The sequence below is a fragment of the Chrysoperla carnea genome, unplaced genomic scaffold (genome assembly GCF_905475395.1).
Source record: "Chrysoperla carnea unplaced genomic scaffold, inChrCarn1.1, whole genome shotgun sequence".
NCBI classification, from domain to species: Eukaryota; Metazoa; Arthropoda; class Insecta; order Neuroptera; family Chrysopidae; genus Chrysoperla; species Chrysoperla carnea.
This window is the reverse complement of record NW_025408233.1, coordinates 2376920-2402791: the sequence shown is the minus strand read 5'-3', so window position 1 is coordinate 2402791 and position 25872 is coordinate 2376920.

Here is a 25872-nt window from a genome sequence, read left to right as displayed (position 1 = left end):
GATCAAAATTTCACTCTTTTGTATAGTCCTGGCACTCTAGATCCGACATGGAAAATTTTCAAAAAATTTTAATTTTACCAAAAAATGTAAAATTATGATCATTTTTGGCTTATTTAGACTTGATCAAATCATAAAAGACCTATATATATGCATATCGACTTACTTGGATCAAAATTTCACACTTTTGTATAGTCCTGGCACTCTAGATCCGACATGGAAAATTTTCAAAAAATTTTAATTTTACCAAAAAAAGTCAAATTATGATCATTTTTGGCTTATTTAGACTTGATCAAATCATAAAAGACCTATATATATGCATATCGACTTACTTGGATCAAAATTTCACTCTTTTGTATAGTCCTGGCACTCTAGATCCGACATGGAAAATTTTCAAAAAATTTTAATTTTACCAAAAAAAGTCAAATTATGATCATTTTTGGCTTATTAAGACTTGATCAAATCATAAAAGACCTATATATATGCATATCGACTTACTTGGATCAAAATTTGACCCTTTTGTATAGTCCTGGCACTCTAGATCCGACATCGAAAATTTTCAAAAAATTTTAATTTTACCAAAAAATGTAAAATTATGATCATTTTTGGCTTATTTAGACTTGATCAAATCATAAAAGACCTATATATATGCATATCGACTTACTTGGATCAAAATTTCACACTTTTGTATAGTCCTGGCACTCTAGATCCGACATGGAAAATTTTCAAAAAATTTTAATTTTACCAAAAAATGTCAAATTATGATCATTTTTGGCTTATTTAGACTTGATCAAATCATAAAAGACCTATATATATGCATATCGACTTACTTGGATCAAAATTTCACTCTTTTGTATAGTCCTGGCACTCTAGATCCGACATGGAAAATTTTCAAAAAATTTTAATTTTACCAAAAAAAGTCAAATTATGATCATTTTTGGCTTATTTAGACTTGATCAAATCATAAAAGACCTATATATATGCATATCGACTTACTTGGATCAAAATTTCACACTTTTGTATAGTCCTGTCACTCTAGATCCGACATCGAAAATTTTCGAAAAATTTTAATTTTACCAAAAAATGTCAAATTATGATCATTTTTGGCTTATTTAGACTTGATCAAATCATAAAAGACCTATATATATGCATATCGACTTACTTGGATCAAAATTTCACTCTTTTGTATAGTCCTGGCACTCTAGATCCGACATGGAAAATTTTCAAAAAATTTTAATTTTACCAAAAAAAGTCAAATTATGATCATTTTTGGCTTATTTAGACTTGATCAAATCATAAAAGACCTATATATATGCATATCGACTTACTTGGATCAAAATTTGACCCTTTTGTATAGTCCTGGCACTCTAGATCCGACATCGAAAATTTTCGAAAAATTTTAATTTTACCAAAAAATGTAAAATTATGATCATTTTTGGCTTATTTAGACTTGATCAAATCATAAAAGACCTATATATATGCATATCGACTTACTTGGATCAAAATTTCACACTTTTGTATAGTCCTGTCACTCTAGATCCGACATGGAAAATTTTCGAAAAATTTTAATTTTACCAAAAAATTATGATCATTTTTGGCTTATTTAGACTTGATCAAATCATAAAAGACCTATATATATGCATATCGACTTACTTGGATCAAAATTTCACACTTTTGTATAGTCCTGTCACTCTAGATCCGACATGGAAAATTTTCGAAAAATTTTAATTTTACCAAAAAAAGTCAAATTATGATCATTTTTGGCTTATTTAGACTTGATCAAATCATAAAAGACCTATATATATGCATATCGACTTACTTGGATCAAAATTTCACTCTTTTGTATAGTCCTGGCACTCTAGATCCGACATGGAAAATTTTCAAAAAATTTTAATTTTACCAAAAAAAGTCAAATTATGATCATTTTTGGCTTATTTAGACTTGATCAAATCATAAAAGACCTATATATATGCATATCGACTTACTTGGATCAAAATTTCACACTTTTGTATAGTCCTGTCAGTCTAGATCCGACATGGAAAATTTTCGAAAAATTTTAATTTTACCAAAAAAAGTCAAATTATGATCATTTTTGGCTTATTTAGACTTGATCAAATCATAAAAGACCTATATATATGCATATCGACTTACTTGGATCAAAATTTCACTCTTTTGTATAGTCCTGGCACTCTAGATCCGACATGGAAAATTTTCAAAAAATTTTAATTTTACCAAAAAAAGTCAAATTATGATCATTTTTGGCTTATTTAGACTTGATCAAATCATAAAAGACCTATATATATGCATATCGACTTACTTGGATCAAAATTTCACTCTTTTGTATAGTCCTGGCACTCTAGATCCGACATGGAAAATTTTCAAAAAATTTTAATTTTACCAAAAAAAGTCAAATTATGATCATTTTTGGCTTATTTAGACTTGATCAAATCATAAAAGACCTATATATATGCATATCGACTTACTTGGATCAAAATTTGACCCTTTTGTATAGTCCTGGCACTCTAGATCCGACATCGAAAATTTTCGAAAAATTTTAATTTTACCAAAAAATGTAAAATTATGATCATTTTTGGCTTATTTAGACTTGATCAAATCATAAAAGACCTATATATATGCATATCGACTTACTTGGATCAAAATTTCACACTTTTGTGTAGTCCTGTCACTCTAGATCCGACATGGAAAATTTTCGAAAAATTTTAATTTTACCAAAAAATGTCAAATTATGATCATTTTTGGCTTATTTAGACTTAATCAAATCATAAAAGACCTATATATATGCATATCGACTTACTTGGATCAAAATTTCACTCTTTTGTATAGTCCTGGCACTCTAGATCCGACATGGAAAATTTTCAAAAAATTTTAATTTTACCAAAAAATGTCAAATTATGATCATTTTTGGCTTATTTAGACTTGATCAAATCATAAAAGACCTATATATATGCATATCGACTTACTTGGATCAAAATTTGACCCTTTTGTATAGTCCTGGCACTCTAGATCCGACATCGAAAATTTTAATTTTACCAAAAAATGTAAAATTATGATCATTTTTGGCTTATTTAGACTTGATCAAATCATAAAAGACCTATATATATGCATATCGACTTACTTGGATCAAAATTTCACACTTTTGTATAGTCCTGGCACTCTAGATCCGACATGGAAAATTTTCAAAAAATTTTAATTTTACCAAAAAATGTCAAATTATGATCATTTTTGGCTTATTTAGACTTGATCAAATCATAAAAGACCTATATATATGCATATCGACTTACTTGGATCAAAATTTCACTCTTTTGTATAGTCCTGGCACTCTAGATCCGACATGGAAAATTTTCAAAAAATTTTAATTTTACCAAAAAAAGTCAAATTATGATCATTTTTGGCTTATTTAGACTTGATCAAATCATAAAAGACCTATATATATGCATATCGACTTACTTGGATCAAAATTTGACCCTTTTGTATAGTCCTGGCACTCTAGATCCGACATCGAAAATTTTCGAAAAATTTTAATTTTACCAAAAAATGTAAAATTATGATCATTTTTGGCTTATTTAGACTTGATCAAATCATAAAAGACCTATATATATGCATATCGACTTACTTGGATCAAAATTTCACACTTTTGTATAGTCCTGTCACTCTAGATCCGACATGGAAAATTTTCGAAAAATTTTAATTTTACCAAAAAATGTCAAATTATGATCATTTTTGGCTTATTTAGACTTGATCAAATCATAAAAGACCTATATATATGCATATCGACTTACTTGGATCAAAATTTCACTCTTTTGTATAGTCCTGGCACTCTAGATCCGACATGGAAAATTTTCAAAAAATTTTAATTTTACCAAAAAAAGTCAAATTATGATCATTTTTGGCTTATTTAGACTTGATCAAATCATAAAAGACCTATATATATGCATATCGACTTACTTGGATCAAAATTTCACTCTTTTGTATAGTCCTGGCACTCTAGATCCGACATGGAAAATTTTCAAAAAATTTTAATTTTACCAAAAAAAGTCAAATTATGATCATTTTTGGCTTATTTAGACTTGATCAAATCATAAAAGACCTATATATATGCATATCGACTTACTTGGATCAAAATTTGACCCTTTTGTATAGTCCTGGCACTCTAGATCCGACATCGAAAATTTTCGAAAAATTTTAATTTTACCAAAAAATGTAAAATTATGATCATTTTTGGCTTATTTAGACTTGATCAAATCATAAAAGACCTATATATATGCATATCGACTTACTTGGATCAAAATTTCACACTTTTGTATAGTCCTGGCACTCTAGATCCGACATGGAAAATTTTCAAAAAATTTTAATTTTACCAAAAAATGTCAAATTATGATCATTTTTGGCTTATTTAGACTTGATCAAATCAAAAAAGACCTATATATATGCATATCGACTTACTTGGATCAAAATTTCACTCTTTTGTATAGTCCTGGCACTCTAGATCCGACATGGAAAATTTTCAAAAAATTTTAATTTTACCAAAAAAAGTCAAATTATGATCATTTTTGGCTTATTTAGACTTGATCAAATCATAAAAGACCTATATATATGCATATCGACTTACTTGGATCAAAATTTGACCCTTTTGTATAGTCCTGGCACTCTAGATCCGACATCGAAAATTTTCGAAAAATTTTAATTTTACCAAAAAATGTAAAATTATGATCATTTTTGGCTTATTTAGACTTGATCAAATCATAAAAGACCTATATATATGCATATCGACTTACTTGGATCAAAATTTCACACTTTTGTATAGTCCTGGCACTCTAGATCCGACATGGAAAATTTTCAAAAAATTTTAATTTTACCAAAAAATGTCAAATTATGATCATTTTTGGCTTATTTAGACTTGATCAAATCATAAAAGACCTATATATATGCATATCGACTTACTTGGATCAAAATTTCACTCTTTTGTATAGTCCTGGCACTCTAGATCCGACATGGAAAATTTTCAAAAAATTTTAATTTTACCAAAAAAAGTCAAATTATGATCATTTTTGGCTTATTTAGACTTGATCAAATCATAAAAGACCTATATATATGCATATCGACTTACTTGGATCAAAATTTCACTCTTTTGTATAGTCCTGGCACTCTAGATCCGACATGGAAAATTTTCAAAAAATTTTAATTTTACCAAAAAAAGTCAAATTATGATCATTTTTGGCTTATTTAGACTTGATCAAATCATAAAAGACCTATATATATGCATATCGACTTACTTGGATCAAAATTTGACCCTTTTGTATAGTCCTGGCACTCTAGATCCGACATGGAAAATTTTCAACAATTTTAATTTTACCAAAAAATGTAAAATTATGATCATTTTTGGCTTATTTAGACTTGATCAAATCATAAAAGACCTATATATATGCATATCGACTTACTTGGATCAAAATTTGACCCTTTTGTATAGTCCTGGCACTCTAGATCCGACATCGAAAATTTTCAACAATTTTAATTTTACCAAAAAATGTAAAATTATGATCATTTTTGGCTTATTTAGACTTGATCAAATCATAAAAGACCTATATATATGCAAATCGACTTACTTGGATCAAAATTTGACCCTTTTGTATAGTCCTGGCACTCTAGATCCGACATCGAAAATTTTCAACAATTTTAATTTTACCAAAAAATGTAAAATTATGATCATTTTTGGCTTATTTAGACTTGATCAAATCATAAAAGACCTATATATATGCATATCGACTTACTTGGATCAAAAATTGACCCTTTTGTATAGTCCTGGCACTCTAGATCCGACATCGAAAATTTTCAACAATTTTAATTTTACCAAAAAATGTAAAATTATGATCATTTTTGGCTTATTTAGACTTGATCAAATCATAAAAGACCTATATATATGCATATCGACTTACTTGGATCAAAATTTCACTCTTTTGTATAGTCCTGGCACTCTAGATTCGACATCGAAAATATTCAAAAAATTTTAATTTTACCAAAAAAAGTCAAATTATGATCATTTTTGGCTTATTTAGACTTGATCAAATCATAAAAGACCTATATATATGCATATCGACTTACTTGGATCAAATTTGACCCTTTTGTATAGTCCTGGCACTCTAGATCCGACATCGAAAATTTTCGAAAAATTTTAATTTTACCAAAAAAAGTCAAATTATGATCATTTTTGGCTTATTTAGACTTGATCAAATCATAAAAGACCTATATTTATGCATATCGACTTACTTGGATTAAAATTTGACCCTTTTGTATAGTCCTGGCACTCTAGATCCGACATCGAAAATTTTCGAAAAATTTTAATTTTACCAAAAAATGTAAAATTATGATCATTTTTGGCTTATTTAGACTTGATCAAATCATAAAAGACCTATATATATGCATATCGACTTACTTGGATCAAAATTTCACACTTTTGTATAGTCCTGTCACTCTAGATCCGTTATGGAAAATTTTCGAAAAATTTTAATTTTACCAAAAAATGTCAAATTATGATCATTTTTGGCTTATTTAGACTTGATCAAATCATAAAAGACCTGTATATATGCATATTGACTTACTTGGATCAAAATTTCACTCTTTTGTATAGTCCTGGCAGTCTAGATCCGACATGGAAAATTTTCAAAAAATTTTAATTTTACCAAAAAAAGTCAAATTATGATCATTTTTGGCTTATTTAGACTTGATCAAATCATAAAAGACCTATATATATGCATATCGACTTACTTGGATCAAAATTTGACCCTTTTGTATAGTCCTGGCACTCTAGATCCGACATCGAAAATTTTCGAAAAATTTTAATTTTACCAAAAAATGTAAAATTATGATCATTTTTGGCTTATTTAGACTTGATCAAATTATAAAAGACCTATATATATGCATATCGACTTACTTGGATCAAAATTTCACACTTTTGTATAGTCCTGGCACTCTAGATCCGACATGGAAAATTTTCAAAAAATTTTAATTTTACCAAAAAATGTCAAATTATGATCATTTTTGGCTTATTTAGACTTGATCAAATCATAAAAGACCTATATATATGCATATCGACTTACTTGGATCAAAATTTCACTCTTTTGTATAGTCCTGGCACTCTAGATCCGACATGGAAAATTTTCAAAAAATTTTAATTTTACCAAAAAAAGTCAAATTATGATCATTTTTGGCTTATTTAGACTTGATCAAATCATAAAAGACCTATATATATGCATATCGACTTACTTGGATCAAAATTTGACCCTTTTGTATAGTCCTGGCACTCTAGATCCGACATCGAAAATTTTCGAAAAATTTTAATTTTACCAAAAAATGTAAAATTATGATCATTTTTGGCTTATTTAGACTTGATCAAATCATAAAAGACCTATATATATGCATATCGACTTACTTGGATCAAAATTTCACACTTTTGTATAGTCCTGGCACTCTAGATCCGACATGGAAAATTTTCAAAAAATTTTAATTTTACCAAAAAAAGTCAAATTATGATCATTTTTGGCTTATTTAGACTTGATCAAATCATAAAAGACCTATATATATGCATATCGACTTACTTGGATCAAAATTTCACACTTTTGAATAGTCCTGTCACTCTAGATCCGACATGGAAAATTTTCGAAAAATTTTAATTTTACCAAAAAATGTCAAATTATGATCATTTTTGGCTTATTTAGACTTGATCAAATCATAAAAGACCTATATATATGCATATCGACTTACTTGGATCAAAATTTCACTCTTTTGTATAGTCCTGGCACTCTAGATCCGACATGGAAAATTTTCAAAAAATTTTAATTTTACCAAAAAAAGTCAAATTATGATCATTTTTGGCTTATTTAGACTTGATCAAATCATAAAAGACCTATATATATGCATATCGACTTACTTGGATCAAAATTTGACCCTTTTGTATAGTCCTGGCACTCTAGATCCGACATCGAAAATTTTCGAAAAATTTTAATTTTACCAAAAAATGTAAAATTATGATCATTTTTGGCTTATTTAGACTTGATCAAATCATAAAAGACCTATATATATGCATATCGACTTACTTGGATCAAAATTTCACACTTTTGTATAGTCCTGGCACTCTAGATCCGACATGGAAAATTTTCAAAAAATTTTAATTTTACCAAAAAATGTCAAATTATGATCATTTTTGGCTTATTTAGACTTGATCAAATCATAAAAGACCTATATATATGCATATCGACTTACTTGGATCAAAATTTCACACTTTTGTATAGTCCTGTCACTCTAGATCCGTTATGGAAAATTTTCGAAAAATTTTAATTTTACCAAAAAAAGTCAAATTATGATCATTTTTGGCTTATTTAGACTTGATCAAATCATAAAAGACCTATATTTATGCATATCGACTTACTTGGATTAAAATTTGACCCTTTTGTATAGTCCTGGCACTCTAGATCCGACATCGAAAATTTTCGAAAAATTTTAATTTTACCAAAAAATGTAAAATTATGATCATTTTTGGCTTATTTAGACTTGATCAAATCATAAAAGACCTATATATATGCATATCGACTTACTTGGATCAAAATTTCACACTTTTGTATAGTCCTGTCACTCTAGATCCGTTATGGAAAATTTTCGAAAAATTTTAATTTTACCAAAAAATGTCAAATTATGATCATTTTTGGCTTATTTAGACTTGATCAAATCATAAAAGACCTGTATATATGCATATTGACTTACTTGGATCAAAATTTCACTCTTTTGTATAGTCCTGGCAGTCTAGATCCGACATGGAAAATTTTCAAAAAATTTTAATTTTACCAAAAAAAGTCAAATTATGATCATTTTTGGCTTATTTAGACTTGATCAAATCATAAAAGACCTATATATATGCATATCGACTTACTTGGATCAAAATTTGACCCTTTTGTATAGTCCTGGCACTCTAGATCCGACATCGAAAATTTTCGAAAAATTTTAATTTTACCAAAAAATGTAAAATTATGATCATTTTTGGCTTATTTAGACTTGATCAAATCATAAAAGACCTATATATATGCATATCGACTTACTTGGATCAAAATTTGACCCTTTTGTATAGTCCTGGCACTCTAGATCCGACATCGAAAATTTTCGAAAAATTTTAATTTTACCAAAAAATGTAAAATTATGATCATTTTTGGCTTATTTAGACTTGATCAAATTATAAAAGACCTATATATATGCATATCGACTTACTTGGATCAAAATTTCACACTTTTGTATAGTCCTGGCACTCTAGATCCGACATGGAAAATTTTCAAAAAATTTTAATTTTACCAAAAAATGTCAAATTATGATCATTTTTGGCTTATTTAGACTTGATCAAATCATAAAAGACCTATATATATGCATATCGACTTACTTGGATCAAAATTTCACTCTTTTGTATAGTCCTGGCACTCTAGATCCGACATGGAAAATTTTCAAAAAATTTTAATTTTACCAAAAAAAGTCAAATTATGATCATTTTTGGCTTATTTAGACTTGATCAAATCATAAAAGACCTATATATATGCATATCGACTTACTTGGATCAAAATTTGACCCTTTTGTATAGTCCTGGCACTCTAGATCCGACATCGAAAATTTTCGAAAAATTTTAATTTTACCAAAAAATGTAAAATTATGATCATTTTTGGCTTATTTAGACTTGATCAAATCATAAAAGACCTATATATATGCATATCGACTTACTTGGATCAAAATTTCACACTTTTGTATAGTCCTGGCACTCTAGATCCGACATGGAAAATTTTCAAAAAATTTTAATTTTACCAAAAAAAGTCAAATTATGATCATTTTTGGCTTATTTAGACTTGATCAAATCATAAAAGACCTATATATATGCATATCGACTTACTTGGATCAAAATTTCACACTTTTGAATAGTCCTGTCACTCTAGATCCGACATGGAAAATTTTCGAAAAATTTTAATTTTACCAAAAAATGTCAAATTATGATCATTTTTGGCTTATTTAGACTTGATCAAATCATAAAAGACCTATATATATGCATATCGACTTACTTGGATCAAAATTTCACTCTTTTGTATAGTCCTGGCACTCTAGATCCGACATGGAAAATTTTCAAAAAATTTTAATTTTACCAAAAAAAGTCAAATTATGATCATTTTTGGCTTATTTAGACTTGATCAAATCATAAAAGACCTATATATATGCATATCGACTTACTTGGATCAAAATTTGACCCTTTTGTATAGTCCTGGCACTCTAGATCCGACATCGAAAATTTTCGAAAAATTTTAATTTTACCAAAAAATGTAAAATTATGATCATTTTTGGCTTATTTAGACTTGATCAAATCATAAAAGACCTATATATATGCATATCGACTTACTTGGATCAAAATTTCACACTTTTGTATAGTCCTGGCACTCTAGATCCGACATGGAAAATTTTCAAAAAATTTTAATTTTACCAAAAAATGTCAAATTATGATCATTTTTGGCTTATTTAGACTTGATCAAATCATAAAAGACCTATATATATGCATATCGACTTACTTGGATCAAAATTTCACACTTTTGTATAGTCCTGTCACTCTAGATCCGTTATGGAAAATTTTCGAAAAATTTTAATTTTACCAAAAAATGTCAAATTATGATCATTTTTGGCTTATTTAGACTTGATCAAATCATAAAAGACCTATATATATGCATATCGACTTACTTGGATCAAAATTTCACTCTTTTGTATAGTCCTGGCACTCTAGATCCGACATGGAAAATTTTCAAAAAATTTTAATTTTACCAAAAAAAGTCAAATTATGATCATTTTTGGCTTATTTAGACTTGATCAAATCATAAAAGACCTATATATATGCATATCGACTTACTTGGATCAAAATTTCACACTTTTGTATAGTCCTGGCACTCTAGATCCGACATGGAAAATTTTCAAAAAATTTTAATTTTACCAAAAAATGTCAAATTATGATCATTTTTGGCTTATTTAGACTTGATCAAATCATAAAAGACCTATATATATGCATATCGACTTACTTGGATCAAAATTTGACCCTTTTGTATAGTCCTGGCACTCTAGATCCGACATCGAAAATTTTCGAAAAATTTTAATTTTACCAAAAAATGTAAAATTATGATCATTTTTGGCTTATTTAGACTTGATCAAATTATAAAAGACCTATATATATGCATATCGACTTACTTGGATCAAAATTTCACACTTTTGTATAGTCCTGGCACTCTAGATCCGACATGGAAAATTTTCAAAAAATTTTAATTTTACCAAAAAATGTCAAATTATGATCATTTTTGGCTTATTTAGACTTGATCAAATCATAAAAGACCTATATATATGCATATCGACTTACTTGGATCAAAATTTCACTCTTTTGTATAGTCCTGGCACTCTAGATCCGACATGGAAAATTTTCAAAAAATTTTAATTTTACCAAAAAAAGTCAAATTATGATCATTTTTGGCTTATTTAGACTTGATCAAATCATAAAAGACCTATATATATGCATATCGACTTACTTGGATCAAAATTTGACCCTTTTGTATAGTCCTGGCACTCTAGATCCGACATCGAAAATTTTCGAAAAATTTTAATTTTACCAAAAAATGTAAAATTATGATCATTTTTGGCTTATTTAGACTTGATCAAATCATAAAAGACCTATATATATGCATATCGACTTACTTGGATCAAAATTTCACACTTTTGTATAGTCCTGGCACTCTAGATCCGACATGGAAAATTTTCAAAAAATTTTAATTTTACCAAAAAAAGTCAAATTATGATCATTTTTGGCTTATTTAGACTTGATCAAATCATAAAAGACCTATATATATGCATATCGACTTACTTGGATCAAAATTTCACACTTTTGAATAGTCCTGTCACTCTAGATCCGACATGGAAAATTTTCGAAAAATTTTAATTTTACCAAAAAATGTCAAATTATGATCATTTTTGGCTTATTTAGACTTGATCAAATCATAAAAGACCTATATATATGCATATCGACTTACTTGGATCAAAATTTCACTCTTTTGTATAGTCCTGGCACTCTAGATCCGACATGGAAAATTTTCAAAAAATTTTAATTTTACCAAAAAAAGTCAAATTATGATCATTTTTGGCTTATTTAGACTTGATCAAATCATAAAAGACCTATATATATGCATATCGACTTACTTGGATCAAAATTTGACCCTTTTGTATAGTCCTGGCACTCTAGATCCGACATCGAAAATTTTCGAAAAATTTTAATTTTACCAAAAAATGTAAAATTATGATCATTTTTGGCTTATTTAGACTTGATCAAATCATAAAAGACCTATATATATGCATATCGACTTACTTGGATCAAAATTTCACACTTTTGTATAGTCCTGGCACTCTAGATCCGACATGGAAAATTTTCAAAAAATTTTAATTTTACCAAAAAATGTCAAATTATGATCATTTTTGGCTTATTTAGACTTGATCAAATCATAAAAGACCTATATATATGCATATCGACTTACTTGGATCAAAATTTCACACTTTTGTATAGTCCTGTCACTCTAGATCCGTTATGGAAAATTTTCGAAAAATTTTAATTTTACCAAAAAATGTCAAATTATGATCATTTTTGGCTTATTTAGACTTGATCAAATCATAAAAGACCTATATATATGCATATCGACTTACTTGGATCAAAATTTCACTCTTTTGTATAGTCCTGGCACTCTAGATCCGACATGGAAAATTTTCAAAAAATTTTAATTTTACCAAATAAAGTCAAATTATGATCATTTTTGGCTTATTTAGACTTGATCAAATCATAAAAGACCTATATATATGCATATCGACTTACTTGGATCAAAATTTCACTCTTTTGTATAGTCCTGGCACTCTAGATCCGACATGGAAAATTTTCAAAAAATTTTAATTTTACCAAAAAAAGTCAAATTATGATCATTTTTGGCTTATTTAGACTTGATCAAATCATAAAAGACCTATATATATGCATATCGACTTACTTGGATCAAAATTTGACCCTTTTGTATAGTCCTGGCACTCTAGATCCGACATCGAAAATTTTCGAAAAATTTTAATTTTACCAAAAAATGTAAAATTATGATCATTTTTGGCTTATTTAGACTTGATCAAATCATAAAAGACCTATATATATGCATATCGACTTACTTGGATCAAAATTTCACACTTTTGTATAGTCCTGGCACTCTAGATCCGACATGGAAAATTTTCAAAAAATTTTAATTTTACCAAAAAATGTCAAATTATGATCATTTTTGGCTTATTTAGACTTGATCAAATCATAAAAGACCTATATATATGCATATCGACTTACTTGGATCAAAATTTGACCCTTTTGTATAGTCCTGGCACTCTAGATCCGACATCGAAAATTTTCGAAAAATTTTAATTTTACCAAAAAATGTAAAATTATGATCATTTTTGGCTTATTTAGACTTGATCAAATCATAAAAGACCTATATATATGCATATCGACTTACTTGGATCAAAATTTCACACTTTTGTATAGTCCTGGCACTCTAGATCCGACATGGAAAATTTTCAAAAAATTTTAATTTTACCAAAAAATGTCAAATTATGATCATTTTTGGCTTATTTAGACTTGATCAAATCATAAAAGACCTATATATATGCATATCGACTTACTTGGATCAAAATTTCACACTTTTGTATAGTCCTGGCACTCTAGATCCGACATGGAAAATTTTCAAAAAATTTTAATTTTACCAAAAAATGTCAAATTATGATCATTTTTGGCTTATTTAGACTTGATCAAATCATAAAAGACCTATATATATGCATATCGACTTACTTGGATCAAAATTTGACCCTTTTGTATAGTCCTGGCACTCTAGATCCGACATCGAAAATTTTCGAAAAATTTTAATTTTACCAAAAAATGTAAAATTATGATCATTTTTAGCTTATTTAGACTTGATCAAATCATAAAAGACCTATATATATGCATATCGACTTACTTGGATCAAAATTTCACACTTTTGTATAGTCCTGTCACTCTAGATCCGACATGGAAAATTTTCGAAAAATTTCAATTTTACCAAAAAATGTCAAATTATGATCATTTTTGGCTTATTTAGACTTAATCAAATCATAAAAGACCTATATATATGCATATCGACTTACTTGGATCAAAATTTCACTCTTTTGTATAGTCCTGGCACTCTAGATCCGACATGGAAAATTTTCAAAAAATTTTAATTTTACCAAAAAAAGTCAAATTATGATCATTTTTGGCTTATTTAGACTTGATCAAATCATAAAAGACCTATATATATGCATATCGACTTACTTGGATCAAAATTTGACCCTTTTGTATAGTCCTGGCACTCTAGATCCGACATCGAAAATTTTCGAAAAATTTTAATTTTACCAAAAAATGTCAAATTATGATCATTTTTGGCTTATTTAGACTTGATCAAATCATAAAAGACCTATATATATGCATATCGACTTACTTGGATCAAAATTTCACTCTTTTGTATAGTCCTGGCACTCTAGATCCGACATGGAAAATTTTCAAAAAATTTTAATTTTACCAAAAAAAGTCAAATTATGATCATTTTTGGCTTATTTAGACTTGATCAAATCATAAAAGACCTATATATATGCATATCGACTTACTTGGATCAAAATTTGACCCTTTTGTATAGTCCTGGCACTCTAGATCCGACATCGAAAATTTTCGAAAAATTTTAATTTTACCAAAAAATGTAAAATTATGATCATTTTTGGCTTATTTAGACTTGATCAAATCATAAAAGACCTATATATATGCATATCGACTTACTTGGATCAAAATTTCACACTTTTGTATAGTCCTGGCACTCTAGATCCGACATGGAAAATTTTCAAAAAATTTTAATTTTACCAAAAAATGTCAAATTATGATCATTTTTGGCTTATTTAGACTTGATCAAATCATAAAAGACCTATATATATGCATATCGACTTACTTGGATCAAAATTTGACCCTTTTGTATAGTCCTGGCACTCTAGATCCGACATCGAAAATTTTCGAAAAATTTTAATTTTACCAAAAAATGTAAAATTATGATCATTTTTGGCTTATTTAGACTTGATCAAATCATAAAAGACCTATATATATGCATATCGACTTACTTGGATCAAAATTTCACACTTTTGTATAGTCCTGTCACTCTAGATCCGACATGGAAAATTTTCGAAAAATTTTAATTTTACCAAAAAATGTCAAATTATGATCATTTTTGGCTTATTTAGACTTAATCAAATCATAAAAGACCTATATATATGCATATCGACTTACTTGGTTCAAAATTTCACTCTTTTGTATAGTCCTGGCACTCTAGATCCGACATGGAAAATTTTCAAAAAATTTTAATTTTACCAAAAAAAGTCAAATTATGATCATTTTTGGCTTATTTAGACTTGATCAAATCATAAAAGACCTATATATATGCATATCGACTTACTTGGATCAAAATTTCACTCTTTTGTATAGTCCTGGCACTCTAGATCCGACATGGAAAATTTTCAAAAAATTTTAATTTTACCAAAAAAAGTCAAATTATGATCATTTTTGGCTTATTTAGACTTGATCAAATCATAAAAGACCTATATATATGCATATCGACTTACTTGGATCAAAATTTGACCCTTTTGTATAGTCCTGGCACTCTAGATCCGACATCGAAAATTTTCGAAAAATTTTAATTTTACCAAAAAATGTAAAATTATGATCATTTTTGGCTTATTTAGACTTGATCAAATCATAAAAGACCTATATATATGCATATCGACTTACTTGGATCAAAATTTGACCCTTTTGTATAGTCCTGGCACTCTAGATCCGACATCGAAAATTTTCGAAAAATTTTAATTTTACCAAAAAATGTAAAATTATGATCATTTTTGGCTTATTTAGACTTGATCAAATCATAAAAGACCTATATATATGCATATCGACTTACTTGGATCAAAATTTCACACTTTTGTATAGTCCTGGCACTCTAGATCCGACATGGAAAATTTTCAAAAAATTTTAATTTTACCAAAAAAAGTCAAATTATGATCATTTTTGGCTTATTTAGACTTGATCAAATCATAAAAGACCTATATATATGCATATCGACTTACTTGGATCAAAATTTGACCCTTTTGTATAGTCCTGGCACTCTAGATCCGACATCGAAAATTTTCGAAAAATTTTAATTTTACCAAAAAATGTAAAATTATGATCATTTTTGGCTTATTTAGACTTGATCAAATCATAAAAGACCTATATATATGCATATCGACTTACTTGGATCAAAATTTCACACTTTTGTATAGTCCTGGCACTCTAGATCCGACATGGAAAATTTTCAAAAAATTTTAATTTTACCAAAAAATGTCAAATTATGATCATTTTTGGCTTATTTAGACTTGATCAAATCATAAAAGACCTATATATATGCATATCGACTTACTTGGATCAAAATTTGACCCTTTTGTATAGTCCTGGCACTCTAGATCCGACATCGAAAATTTTCGAAAAATTTTAATTTTACCAAAAAATGTAAAATTATGATCATTTTTAGCTTATTTAGACTTGATCAAATCATAAAAGACCTATATATATGCATATCGACTTACTTGGATCAAAATTTCACACTTTTGTATAGTCCTGTCACTCTAGATCCGACATGGAAAATTTTCGAAAAATTTCAATTTTACCAAAAAATGTCAAATTATGATCATTTTTGGCTTATTTAGACTTAATCAAATCATAAAAGACCTATATATATGCATATCGACTTACTTGGTTCAAAATTTCACTCTTTTGTATAGTCCTGGCACTCTAGATCCGACATGGAAAATTTTCAAAAAATTTTAATTTTACCAAAAAAAGTCAAATTATGATCATTTTTGGCTTATTTAGACTTGATCAAATCATAAAAGACCTATATATATGCATATCGACTTACTTGGATCAAAATTTGACCCTTTTGTATAGTCCTGGCACTCTAGATCCGACATCGAAAATTTTCGAAAAATTTTAATTTTACCAAAAAATGTCAAATTATGATCATTTTTGGCTTATTTAGACTTGATCAAATCATAAAAGACCTATATATATGCATATCGACTTACTTGGATCAAAATTTCACTCTTTTGTATAGTCCTGGCACTCTAGATCCGACATGGAAAATTTTCAAAAAATTTTAATTTTACCAAAAAAAGTCAAATTATGATCATTTTTGGCTTATTTAGACTTGATCAAATCATAAAAGACCTATATATATGCATATCGACTTACTTGGATCAAAATTTGACCCTTTTGTATAGTCCTGGCACTCTAGATCCGACATCGAAAATTTTCGAAAAATTTTAATTTTACCAAAAAATGTAAAATTATGATCATTTTTGGCTTATTTAGACTTGATCAAATCATAAAAGACCTATATATATGCATATCGACTTACTTGGATCAAAATTTCACACTTTTGTATAGTCCTGGCACTCTAGATCCGACATGGAAAATTTTCAAAAAATTTTAATTTTACCAAAAAATGTCAAATTATGATCATTTTTGGCTTATTTAGACTTGATCAAATCATAAAAGACCTATATATATGCATATCGACTTACTTGGATCAAAATTTGACCCTTTTGTATAGTCCTGGCACTCTAGATCCGACATCGAAAATTTTCGAAAAATTTTAATTTTACCAAAAAATGTAAAATTATGATCATTTTTGGCTTATTTAGACTTGATCAAATCATAAAAGACCTATATATATGCATATCGACTTACTTGGATCAAAATTTCACACTTTTGTATAGTCCTGTCACTCTAGATCCGACATGGAAAATTTTCGAAAAATTTTAATTTTACCAAAAAATGTCAAATTATGATCATTTTTGGCTTATTTAGACTTAATCAAATCATAAAAGACCTATATATATGCATATCGACTTACTTGGATCAAAATTTCACTCTTTTGTATAGTCCTGGCACTCTAGATCCGACATGGAAAATTTTCAAAAAATTTTAATTTTACCAAAAAAAGTCAAATTATGATCATTTTTGGCTTATTTAGACTTGATCAAATCATAAAAGACCTATATATATGCATATCGACTTACTTGGATCAAAATTTGACCCTTTTGTATAGTCCTGGCACTCTAGATCCGACATCGAAAATTTTCGAAAAATTTTAATTTTACCAAAAAATGTAAAATTATGATCATTTTTGGCTTATTTAGACTTGATCAAATCATAAAAGACCTATATATATGCATATCGACTTACTTGGATCAAAATTTCACACTTTTGTATAGTCCTGTCACTCTAGATCCGACATGGAAAATTTTCGAAAAATTTTAATTTTACCAAAAAATGTCAAATTATGATCATTTTTGGCTTATTTAGACTTGATCAAATCATAAAAGACCTATATATATGCATATCGACTTACTTGGATCAAAATTTCACTCTTTTGTATAGTCCTGGCACTCTAGATCCGACATGGAAAATTTTCAAAAAATTTTAATTTTACCAAAAAAAGTCAAATTATGATCATTTTTGGCTTATTTAGACTTGATCAAATCATAAAAGACCTATATATATGCATATCGACCTACTTGGATCAAAATTTCACTCTTTTGTATAGTCCTGGCACTCTAGATCCGACATGGAAAATTTTCAAAAAATTTTAATTTTACCAAAAAAAGTCAAATTATGATCATTTTTGGCTTATTTAGACTTGATCAAATCATAAAAGACCTATATATATGCATATCGACTTACTTGGATCAAAATTTGACCCTTTTGTATAGTCCTGGCACTCTAGATCCGACATCGAAAATTTTCGAAAAATTTTAATTTTACCAAAAAATGTAAAATTATGATCATTTTTGGCTTATTTAGACTTGATCAAATCATAAAAGACCTATATATATGCATATCGACTTACTTGGATCAAAATTTCACACTTTTGTATAGTCCTGGCACTCTAGATCCGAAATGGAAAATTTTCAAAAAATTTTAATTTTACCAAAAAATGTCAAATTATGATCATTTTTGGCTTATTTAGACTTGATCAAATCATAAAAGACCTATATATATGCATATCGACTTACTTGGATCAAAATTTCACTCTTTTGTATAGTCCTGGCACTCTAGATCCGACATGGAAAATTTTCAAAAAATTTTAATTTTACCAAAAAAAGTCAAATTATGATCATTTTTGGCTTATTTAGACTTGATCAAATCATAAAAGACCTATATATATGCATATCGACTTACTTGGATCAAAATTTCACTCTTTTGTATAGTCCTGGCACTCTAGATCCGACATGGAAAATTTTCAAAAAATTTTAATTTTACCAAAAAAAGTCAAATTATGATCATTTTTGGCTTATTTAGACTTGATCAAATCATAAAAGACGTATATATATGCATATCGACTTACTTGGATCAAAATTTGACCCTTTTGTATAGTCCTGGCACTCTAGATCCGACATCGAAAATTTTCGAAAAATTTTTATTTTACCAAAAAATGTCAAATTATGATCATTTTTGGCTTATTTAGACTTGATCAAATCATAAAAGACCTATATATATGCATATCGACTTACTTGGATCAAAATTTCACTCTTTTGTATAGTCCTGGCACTCTAGATCCGACATGGAAAATTTTCAAAAAATTTTAATTTTACCAAAAAAAGTCAAATTATGATCATTTTTGGCTTATTTAGACTTGATCAAATCATAAAAGACCTATATATATGCATATCGACTTACTTGGATCAAAATTTCACTCTTTTGTATAGTCCTGGCACTCTAGATCCGACATGGAAAATTTTCAAAAAATTTTAATTTTACCAAAAAAAGTCAAATTATGATCATTTTTGGCTTATTTAGACTTGATCAAATCATAAAAGACCTATATATATGCATATCGACTTACTTGGATCAAAATTTCACTCTTTTGTATAGTCCTGGCACTCTAGATCCGACATGGAAAATTTTCGAAAAATTTTAATTTTACCAAAAAATGTCAAATTATGATCATTTTTGGCTTATTTAGACTTGATCAAATCATAAAAGACCTATATATATGCATATCGACTTACTTGGATCAAAATTTGACCCTTTTGTATAGTCCTGCCACTCTAGATCCGACATCGAAAATTTTCGAAAAATTTTAATTTTACCAAAAAATGTAAAATTATGATCATTTTTGGCTTATTTAGACTTGATCAAATCATAAAAGACCTATATATATGCATATCGACTTACTTGGATCAAAATTTCACTCTTTTGTATAGTCCTGGCACTCTAGATCCGACATGGCAAATTTTCAAAAAATTTTAATTTTACCAAAAAAAGTCAAATTATGATCATTTTTGGCTTATTTAGACTTGATCAAATCATAAAAGACCTATATATATGCATATCGACTTACTTGGATCAAAATTTGACCCTTTTGTATAGTCCTGGCACTCTAGATCCGACATCGAAAATTTTCGAAAAATTTTAATTTTACCAAAAAATGTAAAATTATGATCATTTTTGGCTTATTTAGACTTGATCAAATCATAAAAGACCTATATATATGCATATCGACTTACTTGGATCAAAATTTCACACTTTTGTATAGTCCTGGCACTCTAGATCCGACATGGAAAATTTTCAAAAAATTTTAATTTTACCAAAAAATGTCAAATTATGATCATTTTTGGCTTATTTAGACTTGATCAAATCATAAAAGACCTATATATATGCATATCGACTTACTTGGATCAAAATTTCACTCTTTTGTATAGTCCTGGCACTCTAGATCCGACATGGAAAATTTTCAAAAAATTTTAATTTTACCAAAAAAAGTCAAATTATGATCATTTTTGGCTTATTTAGACTTGATCAAATCATAAAAGACCTATATATATGCATATCGACTTACTTGGATCAAAATTTCACTCTTTTGTATAGTCCTGGCACTCTAGATCCGACATGGAAAATTTTCAAAAAATTTTAATTTTACCAAAAAAAGTCAAATTATGAAAATTTTTGGCTTATTTAGACTTGATCAAATCATAAAAGACGTATATATATGCATATCGACTTACTTGGATCAAAATTTGACCCTTTTGTATAGTCCTGGCACTCTAGATCCGACATCGAAAATTTTCGAAAAATTTTTATTTTACCAAAAAATGTCAAATTATGATCATTTTTGGCTTATTTAGACTTGATCAAATCATAAAAGACCTATATATATGCATATCGACCTACTTGGATCAAAATTTGACCCTTTTGTATAGTCCTGGCACTCTAGATCCGACATGGAAAATTTTCGAAAAATTTTAATTTTACCAAAAAATGAAAAATTATGATCATTTTTGGCTTATTTAGACTTGATCAAATCATAAAAGACCTATATATATGCATATCGACTTACTTGGATCAAAATTTGACCCTTTTGTATAGTCCTGGCACTCTAGATCCGACATCGAAAATTTTCGAAAAATTTTAATTTTACCAAAAAATGTAAAATTATGATCATTTTTGGCTTATTTAGACTTGATCAAATCATAAAAGACCTATATATATGCATATCGACTTACTTGGATCAAAATTTCACACTTTTGTATAGTCCTGTCACTCTAGATCCGACATGGAAAATTTTCGAAAAATTTTAATTTTACCAAAAAATGTCAAATTATGATCATTTTTGGCTTATTTAGACTTAATCAAATCATAAAAGACCTATATATATGCATATCGACTTACTTGGATCAAAATTTCACTCTTTTGTATAGTCCTGGCACTCTAGATCCGACATGGAAAATTTTCAAAAAATTTTAATTTTACCAAAAAAAGTCAAATTATGATCATTTTTGGCTTATTTAGACTTGATCAAATCATAAAAGACCTATATATATGCATATCGACTTACTTGGATCAAAATTTCACTCTTTTGTATAGTCCTGGCACTCTAGATCCGACATCGAAAATTTTCGAAAAATAAAAATTTTACCAAAAAATGTCAAATTATGATCATTTTTGGCTTATTTAGACTTGATCAAATCATAAAAGACCTATATATATGCATATCGACTTACTTGGATCAAAATTTCACTCTTTTGTATAGTCCTGGCACTCTAGATCCGACATGGAAAATTTTCAAAAAATTTTAATTTTACCAAAAAAAGTCAAATTATGATCTTTTTTGGCTTATTTAGACTTGATCAAATCATAAAAGACCTATATATATGCATATCGACTTACTTGGATCAAAATTTGACCCTTTTGTATAGTCCTGGCACTCTAGATCCGACATCGAAAATTTTCGAAAAATTTTAATTTTACCAAAAAATGTCAAATTATGATCATTTTTGGCTTATTTAGACTTGATCAAATCATAAAAGACCTATATATATGCATATCGACTTACTTGGATCAAAATTTGACCCTTTTGTATAGTCCTGGCACTCTAGATCCGACATCGAAAATTTTCGAAAAATTTTAATTTTACCAAAAAATGTAAAATTATGATCATTTTTGGCTTATTTAGACTTGATCAAATCATAAAAGACCTATATATATGCATATCGACTTACTTGGATCAAAATTTCACACTTTTGTATAGTCCTGGCACTCTAGATCCGACATGGAAAATTTTCAAAAAATTTTAATTTTACCAAAAAATGTCAAATTATGATCATTTTTGGCTTATTTAGACTTGATCAAATCATAAAAGACCTATATATATGCATATCGACTTACTTGGATCAAAATTTGACCCTTTTGTATAGTCCTGGCACTCTAGATCCGACATCGAAAATTTTCGAAAAATTTTAATTTTACCAAAAAATGTAAAATTATGATCATTTTTGGCTTATTTAGACTTGATCAAATCATAAAAGACCTATATATATGCATATCGACTTACTTGGATCAAAATTTCACACTTTTGTATAGTCCTGTCACTCTAGATCCGACATGGAAAATTTTCGAAAAATTTTAATTTTACCAAAAAATGTCAAATTATGATCATTTTTGGCTTATTTAGACTTAATCAAATCATAAAAGACCTATATATATGCATATCGACTTACTTGGATCAAAATTTCACTCTTTTGTATAGTCCTGGCACTCTAGATCCGACATGGAAAATTTTCAAAAAATTTTAATTTTACCAAAAAAAGTCAAATTATGATCATTTTTGGCTTATTTAGACTTGATCAAATCATAAAAGACCTATATATATGCATATCGACTTACTTGGATCAAAATTTGACCCTTTTGTATAGTCCTGGCACTCTAGATCCGACATCGAAAATTTTCGAAAAATTTTAATTTTACCAAAAAATGTAAAATTATGATCATTTTTGGCTTATTTAGACTTGATCAAATCATAAAAGACCTATATATATGCATATCGACTTACTTGGATCAAAATTTCACACTTTTGTATAGTCCTGTCACTCTAGATCCGACATGGAAAATTTTCGAAAAATTTTAATTTTACCAAAAAATGTCAAATTATGATCATTTTTGGCTTATTTAGACTTGATCAAATCATAAAAGACCTATATATATGCATATCGACTTACTTGGATCAAAATTTCACTCTTTTGTATAGTCCTGGCACTCTAGATCCGACATGGAAAATTTTCAAAAAATTTTAATTTTACCAAAAAAAGCCAAATTATGATCATTTTTGGCTTATTTAGACTTGATCAAATCATAAAAGACCTATATATATGCATATCGACTTACTTGGATCAAAATTTCACTCTTTTGTATAGTCCTGGCACTCTAGATCCGACATGGAAAATTTTCAAAAAATTTTAATTTTACCAAAAAAAGTCAAATTATGATCATTTTTGGCTTATTTAGACTTGATCAAATCATAAAAGACCTATATATATGCATATCGACTTACTTGGATCAAAATTTGACCCTTTTGTATAGTCCTGGCACTCTAGATCCGACATCGAAAATTTTCGAAAAATTTTAATTTTACCAAAAAATGTAAAATTATGATCATTTTTGGCTTATTTAGACTTGATCAAATCATAAAAGACCTATATATATGCATATCGACTTACTTGGATCAAAATTTCACACTTTTGTATAGTCCTGTCACTCTAAATCCGACATGGAAAATTTTCGAAAAATTTTAATTTTACCAAAAAATGTCAAATTATGATCATTTTTGGCTTATTTAGACTTGATCAAATCATAAAAGACCTATATATATGCATATCGACTTACTTGGATCAAAATTTCACTCTTTTGTATAGTCCTGGCACTCTCGATCCGACATGGAAAATTTTCAAAAAATTTTAATTTTACCAAAAAAAGTCAAATTATGATCATTTTTGGCTTATTTAGACTTGAGCAAATCATAAAAGACCTATATATATGCATATCGACTTACTTGGATCAAAATTTCACTCTTTTGTATAGTCCTGGCACTCTAGATCCGACATGGAAAATTTTCGAAAAATTTTAATTTTACCAAAAAATGAAAAATTATGATCATTTTTGGCTTATTTAGACTTGATCAAATCATAAAAGACCTATATATATGCATATCGACTTACTTGGATCAAAATTTCACTCTTTTGTATAGTCCTGGCACTCTAGATCCGACATGGAAAATTTTCAAAAATTTTAATTTTACCAAAAAATGTCAATTTATGATCATTTTTGGCTTATTTAGACTTGATCAAATCATAAAAGACCTATATATATGCATATCGACTTACTTGGATCAAAATTTGACCCTTTTGTATAGTCCTGGCACTCTAGATCCGACATGGAAAATTTTCGAAAAATTTTAATTTTACCAAAAAATGAAAAATTATGATCATTTTTGGCTTATTTAGACTTGATCAAATCATAAAAGACCTATATATATGCATATCGACTTACTTGGATCAAAATTTCACACTTTTGTATAGTCCTGGCACTCTAGACATGGAAAATTTTCGAAAAATTTTAATTTTACCAAAAAATGTCAAATTATGATCATTTTTGGCTTATTTAGACTTGATCAAATCATAAAAGACCTATATATATGCATATCGACTTACTTGGATCAAAATTTCACTCTTTTGTATAGTCCTGGCACTCTAGATCCGACATGGAAAATTTTCAAAAAATTTTAATTTTACCAAAAAAAGTCAAATTATGATCATTTTTGGCTTATTTAGACTTGATCAAATCATAAAAGACCTATATATATGCATATCGACTTACTTGGATCAAAATTTCACTCTTTTGTATAGTCCTGGCACTCTAGATCCGACATGGAAAATTTTCAAAAAATTTTAATTTTACCAAAAAAAGTCAAATTATGATCATTTTTGGCTTATTTAGACTTGATCAAATCATAAAAGACCTATATATATGCATATCGACTTACTTGGATCAAAATTTCACTCTTTTGTATAGTCCTGGCACTCTAGATCCGACATGGAAAATTTTCGAAAAATTTTAATTTTACCAAAAAATGTCAAATTATGATCATTTTTGGCTTATTTAGACTTGATCAAATCATAAAAGACCTATATATATGCATATCGACTTACTTGGATCAAAATTTCACTCTTTTGTATAGTCCTGGCACTCTAGATCCGACATGGAAAATTTTCAAAAAATTTTAATTTTACCAAAAAAAGTCAAATTATGATCATTTTTGGCTTATTTAGACTTGATCAAATCATAAAAGACCTATATATATGCATATCGACTTACTTTGATCA